The 18,593-nt window shown below is 30.7% G+C and overlaps 2 long non-coding RNA genes across 2 annotated transcripts; one reads left to right on the top strand and one right to left on the bottom strand.

The window, feature by feature from the left end:
- The first annotated feature begins 9,444 nt into the window (after positions 1–9,444).
- On the top strand, positions 9,445–10,939 carry LOC127708617 (uncharacterized). The gene is made up of 2 exons (XR_007985321.1): positions 9,445–9,793; positions 10,754–10,939. It is a non-coding gene; the product is annotated as an uncharacterized LOC127708617 (long non-coding RNA).
- A 1,537-nt stretch (positions 10,940–12,476) lies between these two features.
- On the bottom strand, positions 12,477–17,886 carry LOC127708219 (uncharacterized). Its single transcript, XR_007985209.1, has 3 exons — positions 17,564–17,886; positions 14,349–14,411; positions 12,477–13,274 (listed from the first exon to the last, which is right to left on the bottom strand). It is a non-coding gene; the product is annotated as an uncharacterized LOC127708219 (long non-coding RNA).
- Between the last annotated feature and the right edge of the window lie 707 nt (positions 17,887–18,593).

Below are 18,593 nucleotides of genomic sequence, written 5' to 3' on the forward strand. Positions count from 1 at the left end.
AGAAACATGATCTTTTGTATGGGCTTTAAACTAGCTGTCAGTAACTGCAAGTACTCACAGATATGTACTTAGTGTCTCTTTAGTAGTTAGGGATAAGGTATTGATAAATATTCTGCCACGTCCGGTCTGTGTTTTTTGTTTGATTTTTTTCTGCTTTGTATCGATCTGATAAGTTAAGCATTTTTCAGCTGATTTTTATAGTTTGTTCTTAAGTTGCGCTGTTACACGACTGTTCAATGTAAGGGGAGGGTTGAGTGCCCATAAACATGTTAAGACCCGCCACATTTTTATGTGCCTGTCCCAAGACAGGAGGCTGTAGTTCAGTGGTTGTCGTTGGTTCATGTTTGTTATTTGTTTTCGTAAATTATTTTGTTTTAAATTAGGCCGTTAATTTTCTCAATTTAATTATTTCGTATTTTTCATGTGGGGGCCTTTTATAGCCGACTATACGGTATGGATTTGTTTCATTGTTACAGGGCGTAGGGTTGCCTATAATTGCGTTATCCACTTTCTCTGAACTTTGGTGGATAGTTATTATATTGGCAATCAAACCACATCTTCTTATTTTTATATTTTACTCCTTGTGAAAATTGCATATGTCTCATGTATTAAGATGGATGCAATCAAATTGTAGTACACCTTACTGGTTTGACTACTGGCAACAATCTATGCTAGATCATGTTTACTATTATAATATTGTTTATTGATATTAAGTCTCAATCAATCACTTGTTAACTTCTTACACGTGTGCAATGAGATGTTAACATGTACAGCTTCAATATGAAATTCTGGACTACAACATTTTTTTTAAAAGAAACAAATGATTCGTCAGTATGAATAAGTGGCACAAAACACTGTTCAAATCACGTAAACCCATTTCTAACAAGAACCAAGTAAGAATAACGGAGGAAAACGAATTTAAACCGAGTGTTTAGAAAGGGCAAGCCTCGACTGATATTCAAGCATCGCCCGCTATGCAATTCTGACTCATTGGAAATGTGACGATAATAATTATAACGTTATCAGTTTTACTCTGGATTCCGAAGATACCAAACCAAAAAAAAAAAGTTTCTCGTGGATATTCATAACATTAATGAGCCAAATGTTTCTGCACCAGATGTGCATTTCGACAACAAATGTCTCATCAGGGATACTCGGGGCCAAACTATTTGAAAATTTAAAAAATTTGAAAAACTAAAAAGCTTGTAAACCAAAAAGGACAAAAAAAATATCGAGGGGGACAATGAATCAGAGCTTGAAATGCCTGTCAGGAATATGAAAGTTGTTTTCAATTAGTATGATGTGTTTGAGCTTTTGATTTTTAAATTTGATAAGGAATTTTTCCGTTATGAATTTTTCTTGGAGTTCCACTTAAAAACACAAATCAAAACGAAGAGAACGCCGATATTCATAGACCACCAAAATCAAACGGAACACAAATTGCAACACATATCTACTTCAACGCATTTAATATGTCAAGAAATCAAAACAAAAATAAAGAGGTCAGACTATATCAGCATGAATCAGAATAACTTTTAAAGTAGTAAAAAGATACCAGTATTCTATCATACCGTATCTTTTATCTTGACTTAATACAATGTTAGTTCGAAATCATAACAAAGACGGATGGAAAAAATTATATTATCTGAAGAAATATCGAAAATCTCCTATTCATTGTTAACATTAAACAACTGTTTAATGCAAATACGTTTTTAAGTTTAATTTATTCTAACAACTATACGAACCTTTCGATCGTTATTAAAGAAATGACAATACAGTTATTCTAAAAGTTAACGCATTACGGACAACAGAATTTTTATTTTCACGCGTTTATAATCGTACAGGGACAATGTCAAAATGTTACACCTCTTTGAAACATATTTTTTGTCGAGCCTGTGACTTCTGTCGCAGAAAGCTCGACATAGGGAGACTGATCCGGCGGCGGCAGCGGCATTAACAAACTTCTTAAGCTCAATATTTTGGAAGGTAGAAGACCTGGATCCTTCATACTTGTATTTAGATACCTCATGTCATGAAATTTCCGTCTGTCAAATGTCCATTGTACTTGACCTCATTTTCATGGTTCAGTAACTACTTGAAAAAAAGTTAAGATTTTTAGTATTATTCATTTGGTGTATGGAATGATTGTAAGTTGTACATGTATTTCCATTTTGGTTAATCTGACCTTAACCTCATTTTCTTGGATCATGTTAAGTTTATGTGATAGTTGTAATAAATCTTTATATTATGACTGTCAACTTATAATCAATGGTCAGTAAAAAAGGCGAGATATATCTGCGTGTGCACTCTTGTGTTTATTTCATAAAATAAAAATAACTTTTCTTTATTTCAAATGGTATATTATTACAATGTGTTGGCCATGGTTTTGTCAATGTGAAAGAGAGGCGAAAGATAGCATAGAAACATTCAAATCATTAATTCAAAAGTACACTGTCAACGCTATGACAACAAAGAAAAGACAAAAAAAAATGTTGTAAAATGTTTGTCATGCAAATAACTATAATACCATCAAATACTTCTATTTTACAATCTTTCTGTAGCTGTCGAAAACAAATATTCAATCAACCTCTATTCTATTCCAAATAATTTGCACATTATTTGGTCACGAGCATGACATTTTTCAGAATTCCGTTAAATTTTTGGGTTCCGGCAGATAATAATGTAACTTTAAAACTATACAGATCCATTCATGTCTCATTGATAATGTAAAACTTTAAACGGAAACTTTTTTTTCTGTTTGATTTTTGATACGAAACGCTGAAAAATATACAAGGGGCCTATGGTCTATTTGGTCAAACATCTTTCGATAAAAAATATTCGTATATCAACTTCCTTTCTCATTCTTATGGTAACTACTTTAAAAAATTAAAACTCCAATTTCAAGTTGCAGAAGAATCTTATTTCATGTTTTGTCTATACATGTACTCTACAAAGGCTAAACATGAAACACAAAGCGGTATACTTTCAATCATTTTATACAGCCCCTAATTTAGCAAGATGATGTTCACAGTCCTGCAAGCTTAAATTTCACGGTCCCTTTATTTTGCAGAATTGAATTAAAAACAAACAACTAAATATGCAAGTTTTAGAGTACTCTTTAGTCATCAGATCTGTTCAGATGTTTTTGAATGGATGGTACTTTTAATACATGTAGTCCATGGAACAGCGGTATACTACTTTCTTTATCCATATATGCGTTTAAAAATGACTTAAACAATCCAAATTTCACGTCAACCAATGTATTGCTCTCTGGACCATGTGATACTTATTTTTGTCTATGTTAATCTATTCTATCTACTGTAGAAAATGTTGGATTAAACCTAGTTTTAAAACTAGCTAAACCTCTCACTTGTAGACAGTCGCATATAATTCCATTATATTGACAACGATGTGTGAACAAAACAAACAGACATAATAGTTAAAAATGTCAAAAATAGAAGCATAGCAGTCAACATTGTGTTATAATATTAATAACTATACAAACAAACAAATATGTCACCAAAGAAAAACAAAAGACATATAGACAAAGCACATTAGCAATACGAAAGACAAGAGTACACAAATTTACTAAGCACAATAACAAAAAATGACGGGATGTGCTTTGTCTATATGCCTTTTTGTGTTTCTTTGTTACATATGACGTAGCTCTGTACTTATACATCCTGTCATTGTGGTATTGTGCTATGGTAAATTTTTATATCTTTGTCTTTCATTTTTGCTAATGTTCTTTGTCTATATGCCTTTTTGTGTTTCGTTATTACATATTTGTTTGTTTTTATAGTGATTAAGATTATAACACAATGTTGACTGCAGTACCCCTATTTTGACATATTTACCTATTATGTATGTTTGTTTTGTTGTTGTCAATATAATGGAATTTTATATGACTGTCATACAAGTGAGAGATTTAACTAGCTATAAAACCAGGTTTAATCCACCATTTTCTACATAAGAAAATGCCTGTACCAAGTCAGGAATATGACAGTTATTATCCATTCGTTTGATGTGTTTGAGTTTTTGAATTTTGCATTTGATTAGTGACTTTCCGTTTTGAATTTTCCTCGGAGTTCAGTATTTTTGTGATTTTACTTTTTAGTATCTTCCGATGAACTTTGACATACCCCTGGTTAATTAACTTTCTGCTCAGACACTGGTGACGTTTTACAAAGCCTCAGTAGCAGCTGAAACGTCTTGAATACGGAATGAGTTAGGAAATGTATATCCCATAAGCAGGTGAAGTTGGTATATTGCTACTTAGGTGGGGGAAATTAATGATTTCAAAATTAAAATCGTGTAGTTTGTCATAGATTCTGGTACTGAGATAACCGCTTGTGTCAAATTAGAGGTATAAGTCTAAAATGAGGCAGAGGGAGCCGTGTCTATTGTTTCTTTAATTTCTAGTTCTGGAGGATATATTAATGGAAACCAAATAGAAAAGTTTGGATTGTTAATTAAAAAAATATCATCAATATATCTGCATGTGAAATTAAATGACCTTGCTTCTTTGATCTTCTTGTTTTTGACAAGTGTCTAAAGGAATCCGGACTCATATGAAAATAAGAAGAGGTCGGCAAGGAGAGGCTCACAGTTTGTTCCAATAGGAATGCCGACAACTCGTTGAAAAAGTCTACCTACAAATTCAACAAATATCTTGTCAATAAGAAACTCCAGCATAGTGATCACTTGTTCCTCTGTGTAGCATATTTTACTTTTTTGTTCACTATTAACAAAATATGATTATTGTATCCTAAAGTAATACATTTATTGTGTATGCTACCACTCTTATGTTGAAAAGCATTGTTGATTATTTCATTTAGACGATTTTCCAATTTCGCATGGGGAATAGTGGTATACAGGGTTGAAAAAACAAAAGTTTTGATAGAACTCATTCCAGAGAAAGATCATGATTTAAAATTATCCAGAATTTCTTTAGAGTTTTTAAGAATCCTTATATGGTTTATACCACTACGCGAGTAAACAATTTCACAGTATTTCTGAAGACCCTCTTTCATTGCGGACAGAATCTTTGTCAATCTATTGGACAATTCTTTCGTCGAACATGCAGATGAGCCGGCAATGTACCGTTGTTTGAACGGAATTTTGTGAAGCTTAGGTATCCAATACAAACAAGGTAAGTCCTTCGATTTGATGTTTAATGTAATATTCATATAAGCCATGAATGACTTATTAAACTTGTTCGTCCGGCCGCCAGGCATGGGGTCAATTACTTTGAACTGTAATCGATTAAATTACAATTACTTTGCTTATTTGATGTAATCGATTACATTACAATTACACCTAAATTCAAACGTAATTGATTACATTAGATTACTTTTCTTTAAAGTAATCATGATTATTTTATATTACTCATGATAACATACATTGTATACTGTGGTATGAAATTAAAACTTTGTAAACATTTGATCCTGATATAAAATAGCTAATCTGAGCAAAAATATGTGTTTATAACATTTTGAATATAAACATGTTATTGATAAGAACTTAGAAAAGGAGCAGTGTAATATTCGTATTGTTTGATGACATAATCTAAATTATCTTATTTGACAGATTAATTTCAATGTAAATGTCTCTGTGCTCTCTCTGTTAAAAGAATAACATTTAAAATTTTAACCCAATTTAAAACATATTTTCAATTAAGAAAAAGAAATTAACAAATAGTGATTATTCAATGATGAAGTAGCGTTTATGTCTATGTGGATATAATTGACACTTAAATGTGTTAATCACTACTTCAAATTTTATAACATACAAAAAGTGAGCTTGGGTAATTAAAATGAATTGTTTTGATTGGAATAATCAATACATTTGTACACAACTTATTTTTTTATTATATACATGATTTTAAAATTTATATTTCTACACAAACATATTAAGAAAACACATGTTAAAACATTATGAAATTTTTTGTTATAAAATTTGAGAAAAAAATAGTTGGTTCTAAATTACAATATCATTTCAATGCAAACATCAAAGTCAGTATTTTTACTTAACCATAACAGTCCAAAAACTGTCTGCAACCCCAAAGGAACAGAAAAATATTTAAAGAAGTACATATATTATATCACAAGGGATCAATCTCAAAATCATACCTTTGGAAAGGTAAAATCATTTAGTAAACAGTTAAAAAAAAACACACATATACACCCTACATATATTAAAACTGAAATTATTAAATATTTAATAGGGTCAGTCATATTAAACCATGATCAATCATAGATAACATTCGTTTGGTGATTTTTTTTGATATTGATGCTTTTATATAAAAACAATTTTTATATATAAAATTTGTAATCAGCAAGTAATCATTTGAATGTAATCTAAAAGTAATCCTGATTACACCTGTTTTTGGCAATGTAATCGATTACACTTCGATTACTTGTAATCATAAAATGCATGATTACTGATAACATGTGACTACGCTGCAAAATGTAATCGATTACAGCTGATTACGATTACTGATTACGATTACCCCATGCCTGCCGGTCGGCCGTTACTAAAACTATTCGTTAGTCCGGCAATCAATATGTCTTCAATTTATTTAAAGTCGCCATGATATCGTTAATTTTTTTCTTCAAATCCTCCTCAAAAATAGTTGACGGTTTCACTCAATTAAAACACGAATGACTCATTCGTAAAATATTTAATGTTTGAATATTTTATATTAGAGGAGAACTAGTGAGGATTCATTTTGACGATCCTAGATATATAAATGAAGATGGTATAACTAAAGATGTAAATTTTCTCCTAAACAATATCTATTCTCATTTCGGACATACAGTTTATAGACAGGTTATAAGCACAGGAAACGTTATTAAAATTTTGAAGACCAATGACGATTTTTTACGTACCTCTTGTTAAATGTCCTGGTTTGGACTGTGGTGTTCAATGAGGCTCATCTAACGGTGTTTATATATCCCAACTCCTTCGATATGCACATGTTTGTAGAGAGGTTTTAGATTTCATTAATCGGTATCTATGTGCCACTGGTATTATTATTAAGTAAAAAATTGCGTTACCACAAATTACGTAACATCTTTACTTAATTCGTTCATAGATACAAAGATATGATTTGGAAGCTTGTCTGTACCTATAGAAAACTTATTACAAACGGGATATACATGTAAAAAAAATTTAAAGTTGATATTGTTTATATCTTCGATTATTGATTTTTTCCTGGAAATTAAAACATAACTAGATGGTATAACTAAATTGCTTTGCACATTCATGGTCCTACATTCTGTCAATATCTTTATTTTGGTATTGCAGATTGAGAAGATCTTTTTTTTAAGATGACGTCTTTACACTTAATCCGTATGATGTGTACAGATTGATATTTTATTCTTAGATACATTATTTGTTACTACATGTTAGCGGGCCTCATTGGCGGAGTGCTCAAAATAGTCCGACTACTGTATCATTAGCCTGTCAACACTGCGGTAGTGACTTCGAATCCTGTACGTGGCAGGTGCTCTCGACTCAAAACTTAATTGACTAGGATTGTCAGACTTTTCGCCGAGATCAGTTGTTTTCTCAGGCTTTCTCCGAAAATAAAAACTAACCACCACGAAATACCAAGTAGTGCTGAAAGTGGCGTTAAGCACTAATAATGAATTCATCAATATAACATGTTTTTGGTAGAACAAGCTTTTAGACAATGATAGTACTCTTAAATCTTAAGTCTGGGTTCTTAGTTATTTTGTTAGTTGTTTTATGCAATATGTAGATCTGATGAGTTAAGCGCATTTCAATTGATGGTTATTGTTTGTTTTTACTTTGTGGTGTTACAGCACTGTGCCAGGTTATGCAACGGTTGGGTCCCAAAGTCATGTTTAATATCGCCACATTCTGTATGTCCCTGCCTTTAGTCTGTATTTGTTGAATGCCGTCTGGTGATCTTTAGTTGGTTACTTCAAATTGCTTGTCCCCATTTAAAATCCTTCATTTTTTTTCGGATCCTATTCAAATTTTGATGACGATTTCCACTCATGTACAATGCTGATAGGCTCTATCATTAGCAAGATCTGAATAGATGGCCTATTTAAGTAGAGAGCCCTGCAAAATATACTATATAATTTTTTGTAATATGGATACAAGATATTCTTCCTGTTTTTATGAAATTTTCCACTTATCAACAATTTTGATGAGTAGTAGAATATCTTTAATTTTTCCCTCTTTCCTTTATCGTTTTACATATTGTTTATTTCCGGATGAATTAAAGATTAAATATAAATACAATTGAAGTTATTGAACACGAACTATTCATCTTTGTAATTGGGGCATTGTTCTTGGGGTAAATATTTCATTTACGTGATTAAAACTCTCACATGGTTGACTTGATAGGTTTCAATTTTCCAGACGTTACCACTACTCTTGAGATGAACGAAACAGTTAATTAAGCACAAAATATAATACATTCTATTCATAAATTTTTCAACAAATCGTATCAATGAAATATATATAAGATATTCAAGTTACAAAATTATGTTTAATTGTGCATAATGCATGCATATGCTATGTGTTAAAAAGATCAAGGAACAATAAACAGTGAATTAATTTATTTTAGGTATTTCCAATATAAACAATCTTTTTCTTTAATCTGCTTTCAAACACAAATGATTTGTTTTCAGAAATTAAAAATCAAACAAATACAAAAAAAAAACATGCTCCAAAAAAACAAACATAAATGGTTTGTACCTTATGCAAAGTTATAAAATAGCCTGCATACGTCCATTTAAACATGTTGAACATTCCCTCTAAATTTAACAAACATGACTATGGCCCTACAACTATTTAGTGTACAGTACTTGCAATCAAAGGCGTTACTATTTCAGCGACCAGTCATCTGTCATCGATCAGTCACCGATCGGTTAAGTTGGCGTCAAACTCACTGCACCAATCCTTCAGACTAATAGAACGGATTGGCCTTTCTGGCGGATTGAACTCTACTACGTTACATGTTGAACTCTTACAAATTACGGAATATTAGTTTCGTTACATATAATTAAAATGGCGCAACGGGAAAATACAAATCGTTAAAGTACAGAACCCCGACTTTTTATCATCAATCTTTCAGCAAAGTGAACGCTCTTCTAGCATACTAAAATAATACGTTTTTTCATTATTTTAAACTTGTCAAAAATGTCATAAACGTTGATACCATAGTTTGCATTCAGCATGTTTGGAAATCGCAATGATAAATTCACGCAAAAATTTCAGAATTTACAATAAACTTTGGTTGTTTTGAAATATCCTAGCCGATGAAATATCTATATAATGTAGATATTATTATCTTTTTAAATGTCCAATTTAATCAATATATCACAGCCATGATTATAAAAATATAATTGGAACTTTAAATATCTAAAAATATCGCATAAATTTTCACTTGCGTATCGGTTATAAATAGATTTAGTCATGGGAGAAAATCTTTGCAGCATTAATATGCCTTCGGCTACCGAGGAAAATTATAAATATGAATGTTTTTCTATGTTCTTTGATTCCACTAGGCGTGACAGCACTTACCGGATGATGATTCAGATTGCTTTTTTGCTTCTGATAGTAACAGCGATGTGCATGTGGTATAACGCTGTAGATAAGTTCGTCATTATTTTCATCATAGTCATGTTCGGAATGTTTTTTGCGATAGGATGTATGACAGCCAATAGATTGAGCGAATGTGAAAATAAAATAAGTCAGAAAATAAAAACGGAAAAAAAGAAAAGAGTTCAAAATGCTGTCAATGGATTGTTTAGTAAGTAATTAGTTGGTTTCGACTTAACTTATTATAAAAATACGTTGCATATTTATTAGTGAAATCTATCAAGCACCGCTTTAAATGATAATATATAAGTTTTAGCATTTAACGATATTTAATAAATATTTGGTTAACAGTCTTATATCAAAGATGAGCGTATGCACATAGCTACTGCTTTAATGGGCTACATACTGTGGTTTGTATATATCCTATTCAAACGAGCCCATGCAGAAAGTTTGTCTATTTTAAAATTTTTAGTCACAGTCGTAATCAGATTATTATAATTATTTTAGAAATAATTCATGCCAGCCATAAGTTTGTTGGAATTTAAACATTGCCTGGACCGTTATTTTCGAATTTTGTTCTAAGAGATGTAATGACAAACAATCAAAGGCTTGCATGATTTTTTTTCTTTTATAACATAAAGACAAAATGTTTTTAATCCTTATGATTCTCAACCAAAACATTTGCAGTTTTAAATTCCCAATTTGTTTCAATAACCACAATTTACTGTTTAAAGATGAGTCTCTAAATTATCAAGACAAACAGCGAACAGTTTTAGAAACACAGTCTACCGGATAGAGGATACCCTCAGGGATCTAAAACCTATCCAGGAGTATCGATATTATAACATGTGAACAGCGTTTCTGCATTATCATTTTTGAAAATTTCGAAATATATTGTGTCAGGGAAAAGAATTAGTCTGTTATAGAAAAATATTTGAGTACGTATTTAAAATTTTGAAACAAAAAATTGAACGGTTTAATATTTGAAAATTTTGAATGTGTGATTCTATCGATCCAACACTTTAAACAGTTAAAGTACATTGATTTAAATTTTAATAACTTTACGATGTTTCCTTTTATTTGTTACTGCTATATATTATTAGTTTCCATACAAATCTACGAATAAATGGTACCCATTGTAAACTCACACATACATGTTTTTTTTTTTCAGACAGTTTACCGTGAAAAGAGTTCTTTACTGGAGGTATGGCAATCAATGCGTATATTGTTTGTACAGATCACCATTTTACTCATAAATATACAACGATGATGACCATATCTTAATATATGTAGTTCGTATACGTAGAATTTTTGTTTTTATCATTTTATATATTGAAATAAAACTATTCTAATTATCTTGAAACGTTAAGACAAATGAATGAAGACCATCACAGTTGAACCTGTATAACGGTCACCCTGGGGACCATATAAAAGTGACCTTATAAAATGTGGTTGAGTTTTAAATTGAGTCTAAAAATGCAAACGCATTCCTACAGCTGGACAAAAAGATGTCGACCTGACAAGATGGGTTTTGCTTAAAAGAGGTGACCTTTATAGCAAGTGTGACTGTATAATGCATATATTAAATCATATGGTAGACTTTTAAAGTTGAAGTGTTTGATGTATGCACTAAAGTACTAACCTTGTGGCCGCCAAGATTTTTCTATGCTTGGAATTCATGCAATTCCCACAGATTTAGCTCGACTAGCCACGAGGGCAATTTAATTACTTAAAGTCAATCGTCGTCCGTTCCATTTACCAAAATCTCGGATTTATTGATTGATTATTGGATGCTTAACGTCCAGTGGTCTAAAACCTGGGAAACCACTGAGTCAGATGTGTTTTATGGCATTAATGATGTATAGCGTGTCATATACAAATCCTCTTGCATGAAAACATGAACACCACAGTTAATGATATGACAAAAGGTTGGGTAAAAGTGCAGTTTTAGCAAATATACAATATATATCTTAACTGTGAACTTTCCATTTCTATGAAGAAACATTCCAGCAGCCCCTGCGTATGGAGAATATATCTCCCAGTTGATACGATATTCCATAGCTTGCATTTCCTATAAAGATTTCCTTGGTAGAGGGTTTCTGCTTTAAAAACCTTTGAAAATTTTACGGATGTCATCACGAGTTGCTTTACCGTTATGGAATATATGTTTCAAGGATGGCGAGTTTGTACTTACATTAGCAACATTGTGGGTGCCACATGTGGAGCAGGATATGCTGCTGACCCATTCGGAGCACCTGATATCTCCCCAGTTTTTGGTGGAGTTCGTGTTGCTCAGTCTTTAGTATTCTATGCTGTGTTTTGTGTAATGTTGTTTTTCTTTTCGTCGCTTTTCGTTTTTTGTCATAGGATTGTCAGTATATTTTCGATTTATAAGTTTGAATATCCCTTTGGTATCTTTTATATAAAAGACTAAAGCAGCTGGATGAAATCCGACTCATTAAGAATATCGAATGATCAAGAAATTTAAACTAAAATTTTCAGGGAAATCCTTTTTGAGTAACTTCCCCTGAAATATCATTTTTTTTTGGCCAATTTTGTAGTTTTGTTTATTTTATAATGAGTTAGAACAAACCTTCATATAACAAAAATGGCCAGTAAGACAAGGTCTATAAACAAACCAACATGGCTTGGATCGTCTATCAATGCCTTTAAAAGTTATTGCCCTTTGACATGTTTGAGGCAGATATTTTGCCAAATTTTTCAATAGTTATAATCGACGTATATTGTCTTTTAGTGACAATTTTCACCCATTGTTCGTGTTTCTAGGCTATTTCACTGAAAGGTATGATCATTAGAGAAAAATATAAAGAAAATAGAGATGATTAAGAAGATAATATCTACAACCTGAGTTTAAAACCTAGAATGACAATTTATTTATCATGGATTGCTACCCTTCAATGATCATGTATACCCATTTTTACATTTGTGGCACTGATCTTGAGAACTATAATAGAAGCAGAGAAACTATTAACAGCTAATGATATAACAAATTTAAGGTAAAATTTACCATGAACTTTAGATAACAGCGTGAGAAAATAATGTGATCAAAATTGTTAACTGACTTCTTATGTAAATACTATCCTATAATGACTTCACCATTTGTTTATATTCTCTGAGTGGATTTGGATCAAATGTTATCATATCTAACTAACTTTGTGAATGATCGTTGTCAGTTGCTAATGATTTTACGACGTGAGCAATTTAACTGCCGAGTATTACGCACGAGTCTAAACGCCATTCATCACTTACAAAAAGTAGTCCCGTATTACGCGTGTAGATCTTCATAGGTACCTGCAGTTCACACTACTATTTATCTGTACCATAGGTGCCTGCAGGTCACACTACTATTTATCTGTACCATAGGTGCCTGCAGGTCACACTACTATTTATCTGAACCATTGGTGCCTGCAGGTCACACTACTATTTATCTGTACCCAATTCTATTTTTAGAACACGAAACACAATTTATAGCAATCCGTGTTTTCTTAATATCCGTATGTAAATCCAATAATAGTACTTTTCATTCTCGGTTAATACTTGGAATACGGTATATCACAAAGCCATCATTGAAATTGTTTTCTTTAAATAACGTCTGGTGTTCGGACATATCACTTCAACTTGCTAATCCGAATCTGGATCATTGTCTGACGGAAGTCAAGGCCAAATGCGGTCTGAAAATAGATAATGAAATAATATCAAAACAATGTGTAGTTTTCATATTAAACATGTTAAAATGATTACTTACAACAATATTGTAAAAATATTGACAAAGTTATGTACAATGTGTATATTAATATTAATACAAACTGTATGTGCATGCTGTAAAAACAAATGCTGTTTATATTATGTAAGAGAAAACTTTTACATTTTTAATTTGATATTTATGACAAACAATGAGTGAAAACATACATATATGTTCATTAAATTGTCAAGGTCTAGGTTCAAAAGATAAAAGACAAAGGCTTCATATGTGGATGAAGTATCAACACTGTAATATTTTATTTGTACAAGAATGTCATTTCACTTCTACTTTAGAGAAACAATTTAAAAATGAATAAAAAGGTGATATATATCACAGTTATGGAAATTCACAATCAAGAGGAGTATCAATTTATATTAGCAATCACACAGATTATCAATTAATTGATAAATTTCAGGATGAGGAGGGGCGAATAATTTTGATCAACATAGAAATTTCAGAAAGTATATATACTTTAGTTAATATTTATGCACCAAATCTTCCCAAAAATAGAAATGCCTTTTTCAAAAAAGTAAATGACATGATACAGAAAAACAGTTTAGGGATGGTCATAGTTGGGGGAGATATGAATGATACACTATCTAATATTGACAGCAAAAAAAATAGCAGAAATAAAAAAAAAACAAAAACCAGTCAACAGTTTAAAAGGGTTATTCAAAACACATAAGTTGATAGACATTTGGAGAGATATACATAGTACCAATATACAATTTACATGGAGACGGAAAAATAAGATAAATGAAGCTTCACGCATAGATTACTTTCTTGTTTGTTCAGAAATAAGGTCACATATATATTCAGCAGATATAAGACCTGCACTTATTTCGCATACAGATCACCAAGCTATATCGCTAAAGGTAAAAGGGAGATCACAATCAAAAGGGAAAGGATATTTTAAAATTAATAATAGTATCTTGGATAATATAGAATACAAAAATATAATAAAAGGTCTTATTATGAAATATAAAAATAAAACAAAACTTACTGATAATATAGGACTTCAATGGGATCTGTTCAAAATTGAAGTTCGAGAACATACTGTTGCATACTGTAAAAGAAAAGCAAATCAAAGTATAAGTGAAATACACATATTGGAAAATAAGATTAAAAAATTAAATGAAAGTATAAACAGAAATTGTAAAGATGATGTTATTAAACATTTTCAAGAAGAATTAATTTATAATGAATGTAAACTAAGAAAACTTTATGAAATAAAAAGTAAAGGAGCTCAAATAAGGTCAAGGATAAAATGGGTAGAAGAAGGAGAGAAAAATACTAAATTTTTTTTGGGGTTAGAAAAAGCTAGACAAACTAGAAAGACTATAACTGCCTTGAAAGATGACAAAGGAGTTGTACAGACAGAACCTTCTAAAATTTTACAAATAGAAAAAGAATTCTATCAAAATATTTATAATAGTACAAATCCAGATGTGAAATCCATAGATAATTATATTAATGATACAAATATTGATCATAAATTAAATACACAAGAAAGTGAGATAATGGAAGGTACTTTAACCATTGAAGAATGCATGAATTCATTATTCAAGATGAAATTGAACAAATCACCAGGAATTGATGGACTAAGTGTTGAGTTCTATAGAACCTTTTGGGATGAATTAAAAGAATTTGCTGTATCTACATTTAATTATTCATATAAAAAAGGGGAGTTAACGAGTTCTCAAAAATTAGGAGTTATTTCTCTTATACATAAAAAGAATGATCCGCTTTGTTTAAATAATTATAGACCCATAACTTTATTAAATATTGATACAAAATTAATTGCATATTCATTGGCTCAGCGCATTAAAAATATCCTACCAAAAATTATTCATAAAGATCAAAATGGCTATGTTAAAAATAGATATATAGGTTATAATATTAGACAAATCCAGGATATAATTGATTATGCAGAAAGATTTAATATAGAGGGGGCACTACTATTTTTAGATTTCTCAAAAGCATTTGACTCTTTAGAATGGGATTTTATTATTTCAGCTTTAAACAAATTTGGATTTCAAAATTCTATGCTTAAATGGATTAAGACTTTATACACAGATATTAAAAGCGCAGTAATAAATAATGGATGGATATCTGAACCCATTAACATTCAACGTGGAATCCGACAAGGATGTCCGTGCAGTGCGATAATTTTTGTTATAGCAGTAGAGATATTAGCCTGTAAGATAAGGCAAGACCATAATATTAAAGGCTTTGAAATTAAGATAGATGGGAAAACACATTCATTAAAAATCAGCCAACTTGCAGATGACACGACACTTTTTCTAAAAACACAAAAAGACATTTCAAAAATTTTAAATATGATGGAAATCTTTGGCACATTATCAGGGCTTAAATTAAACAGATCAAAAACAGAAGGCATTTGGTTGGGAAAACATAAACACTGTAAAGAAAAATACGAAAACATCAACTTTACAGACAAACCAGTGAAATGTTTAGGAGTTTTTTTTTGGTTGTAATAAAAATGTGTGTCAAAAACTCAATGCTGAAAAACAATTAGAAAAATCTGAGAAAATAATTAAAAACTGGGAGAAAAGAAATCTAACATTATTGGGAAAAATAACAGTTATCAAATCACTGATTCTACCCAATATTACTTTTTTAGCATCTGTTTCACACATAGAAAAAGAATATATTGATAAATTTAAAAAAATTATTTATCAATTTTTATGGAAAAGCAAAATAGAAAAAGTTAAACGTAAAGTATTAAGCTATGAATTGCTAGATGGTGGTCTAAAAATGATTAACATAGATAAATACATAGAATCCATCAAAATTGGATGGATTAAAAGATTAATATATGGAGATTTAGCCAACTGGAAAGTTATACCATTATTTTATTTTAATAAATTTGGCAAGAACTTCCTTATCTTTCATATGAACATTGATGGTATTAACTCAATTCCAGGTTTAAATAAGTTGCCAGAATTTTATTTGAATGTAGTAAAAGCATGGGTAAAAAACAGAAAAATAGAGCAGCCTAAAAACTTTATAGCTATTCGTCAACAAGTAATTTGGGGAAATCAATTCATTAAGATAAAAAAAAAAGTCTTTTATTTCAAAACTGGATAAATAGCAATATCATCTATGTAAACGACATTATAGATGAAAATGGTAACATATTGGAGAAACATATTTTGCAAAAGCTCAGGATTAAATATAATTGGATGTCAGAATTTTCTCAATTGAAGAAAGCCTTTCCAAAAGAATGGCTTAATATTTTACAACAAGAAAATTCAAAGAAAACTAAAGTAAAAACAAATTATGTTTTATACATTAAGAATAATTGTAATTATATAGAAAAATTAGAAAATTTAGACACTAAAAAAATTTATAATATATTTATTCAGAATGAGATTGAAATGCCTGTTGGTTTTAACCGATGGAAAACAGTGTTAAAATTTGAGTATATTCATAGTTCAACATGTAATATATTAAAATTTGTTCATCATTATTTGAAAGAAAATAAGAATAAAGTGTTTCGTTGGAAACTGTTACACTTTATTCTACCTTGTAAAACTGTATTAAAACAGTGGAATATCTGCAATACTTCAAATTGTCATTATTGCAATACCACTGAGGATTATGATCATATGTTTTTGAAATGTCACTTTCTTGATGACTAAAATAAAAAATCTTCTTGAAAAACTGAATATTGATAATAATATTCTAACATTGAAGAATTTAGTATTCGGTTATAAAATTAATGATGAACAATATTATGAAATCAATTATTTGATTACATTAATAATGTTTTGTATATATAAAGCTAATTACATGTCTGAACAGAAAACAGAATCTATAAATGTGTATGCTGTATTTAAAGCAGAATTTATGTATAGTTACAAACTGCAGGCAAAATGTAAGAATACAAAATATAAATGTATTCTAGATAAAACTGCCAAATTGTTAAAATAATTTCTTTGTTTGAGAAGTATATGATCTAGCAAAAATAAATGGATGAATAAATTAATAAAAGAGATAATTTTACGAATTACACATCTGGAACTGATCAAGTAATATAAATTTTACCTTTCACCGCTACTGTACATGTACATGTGATGATTGAAATGATTGATAACGAGACTATTTACCGTTACAAAAAGAAGATTAAAAAATGAAATATTTATTTAATCTTAATCTTCTTTATACTACAGAAAATTTTTAATTCAGACATACCTGTGAATATGCTATATCACATCTGTTTATTTTTTTATTTTTTAAGTCATGGCCGGTGTGACAATATTTGTTTCAAAACCAGGAAGATGTTTGATAGAAAAACAATTCACCCGTTTACGGAGAAAATATGAAAAATTTCCGGAAACAATACCCAAAAATCAATTATTGCTAGATGATATATATAGTAGATTGTTAAACAAATAAGTACCATTGATATATACTTGTTAATTTCATTGCTGATAATTTTATAATTTAGCTGTTAAATTAAAACTAATGTTAATTTAATATAATGATGCTTACCAGAAACAACCCTGGATTTCGGGTATTAACAAACAGGGACTCTTTACTGGAATGATGGACTAGTGAAGTACATTGTTAACAGCAGAAAGTGCAATTAGTTGTTGTTGAATAAAAAAAAAAAAAAACTATTTATCTGTACCATAGGTACCTGCAGGTCACACTACTATTTATCTGTACCATAGGTACCTGCAGGTCACAATGCTATTTATCGTCACCATAGGTACCTGCAGGTCACAATGCTATTTATCTGTACCATAGGTGCCTGCAGGTTACACTACTATTTATCTGTACCATAGGTACCTGCAGGTCACACTACTATTTATCTGTACCATAGGTGCCTGCAGGTCACACTACTATTTATCTGTACCATGGTGCCTGCAGGTCACACTACTATTTATCTGTACCATAGGTACCTGCAGGTCACACTATTATTTATCTGTACCATGGTGCCTGCAGGTCACACTACTATTTATCTGTACCAGCAGATCACACTACTATTTATCTGTACCATAGGTGCCTGCAGGTCACACTACTATTTATCTGTACCATAGGTTCCTGCAGGTCACACTACTATTTATCTGTACCATAGGTACCTGCAGGTCACAATGCTATTTATCTGTACCATAGCTACCTGCAGGTCACAATGCTATTTATCTGTACCATAGGTACCTGCAGGTCACACTACTATTTGTCTGTATCATAGGTACCTGCAGGTCACACTACTACTTAT

This window comes from Mytilus californianus, unplaced genomic scaffold (assembly GCF_021869535.1).
Source record: "Mytilus californianus isolate M0D057914Y unplaced genomic scaffold, xbMytCali1.0.p SCAF_7, whole genome shotgun sequence".
Lineage (NCBI taxonomy): Eukaryota > Metazoa > Mollusca > Bivalvia > Mytilida > Mytilidae > Mytilus > Mytilus californianus.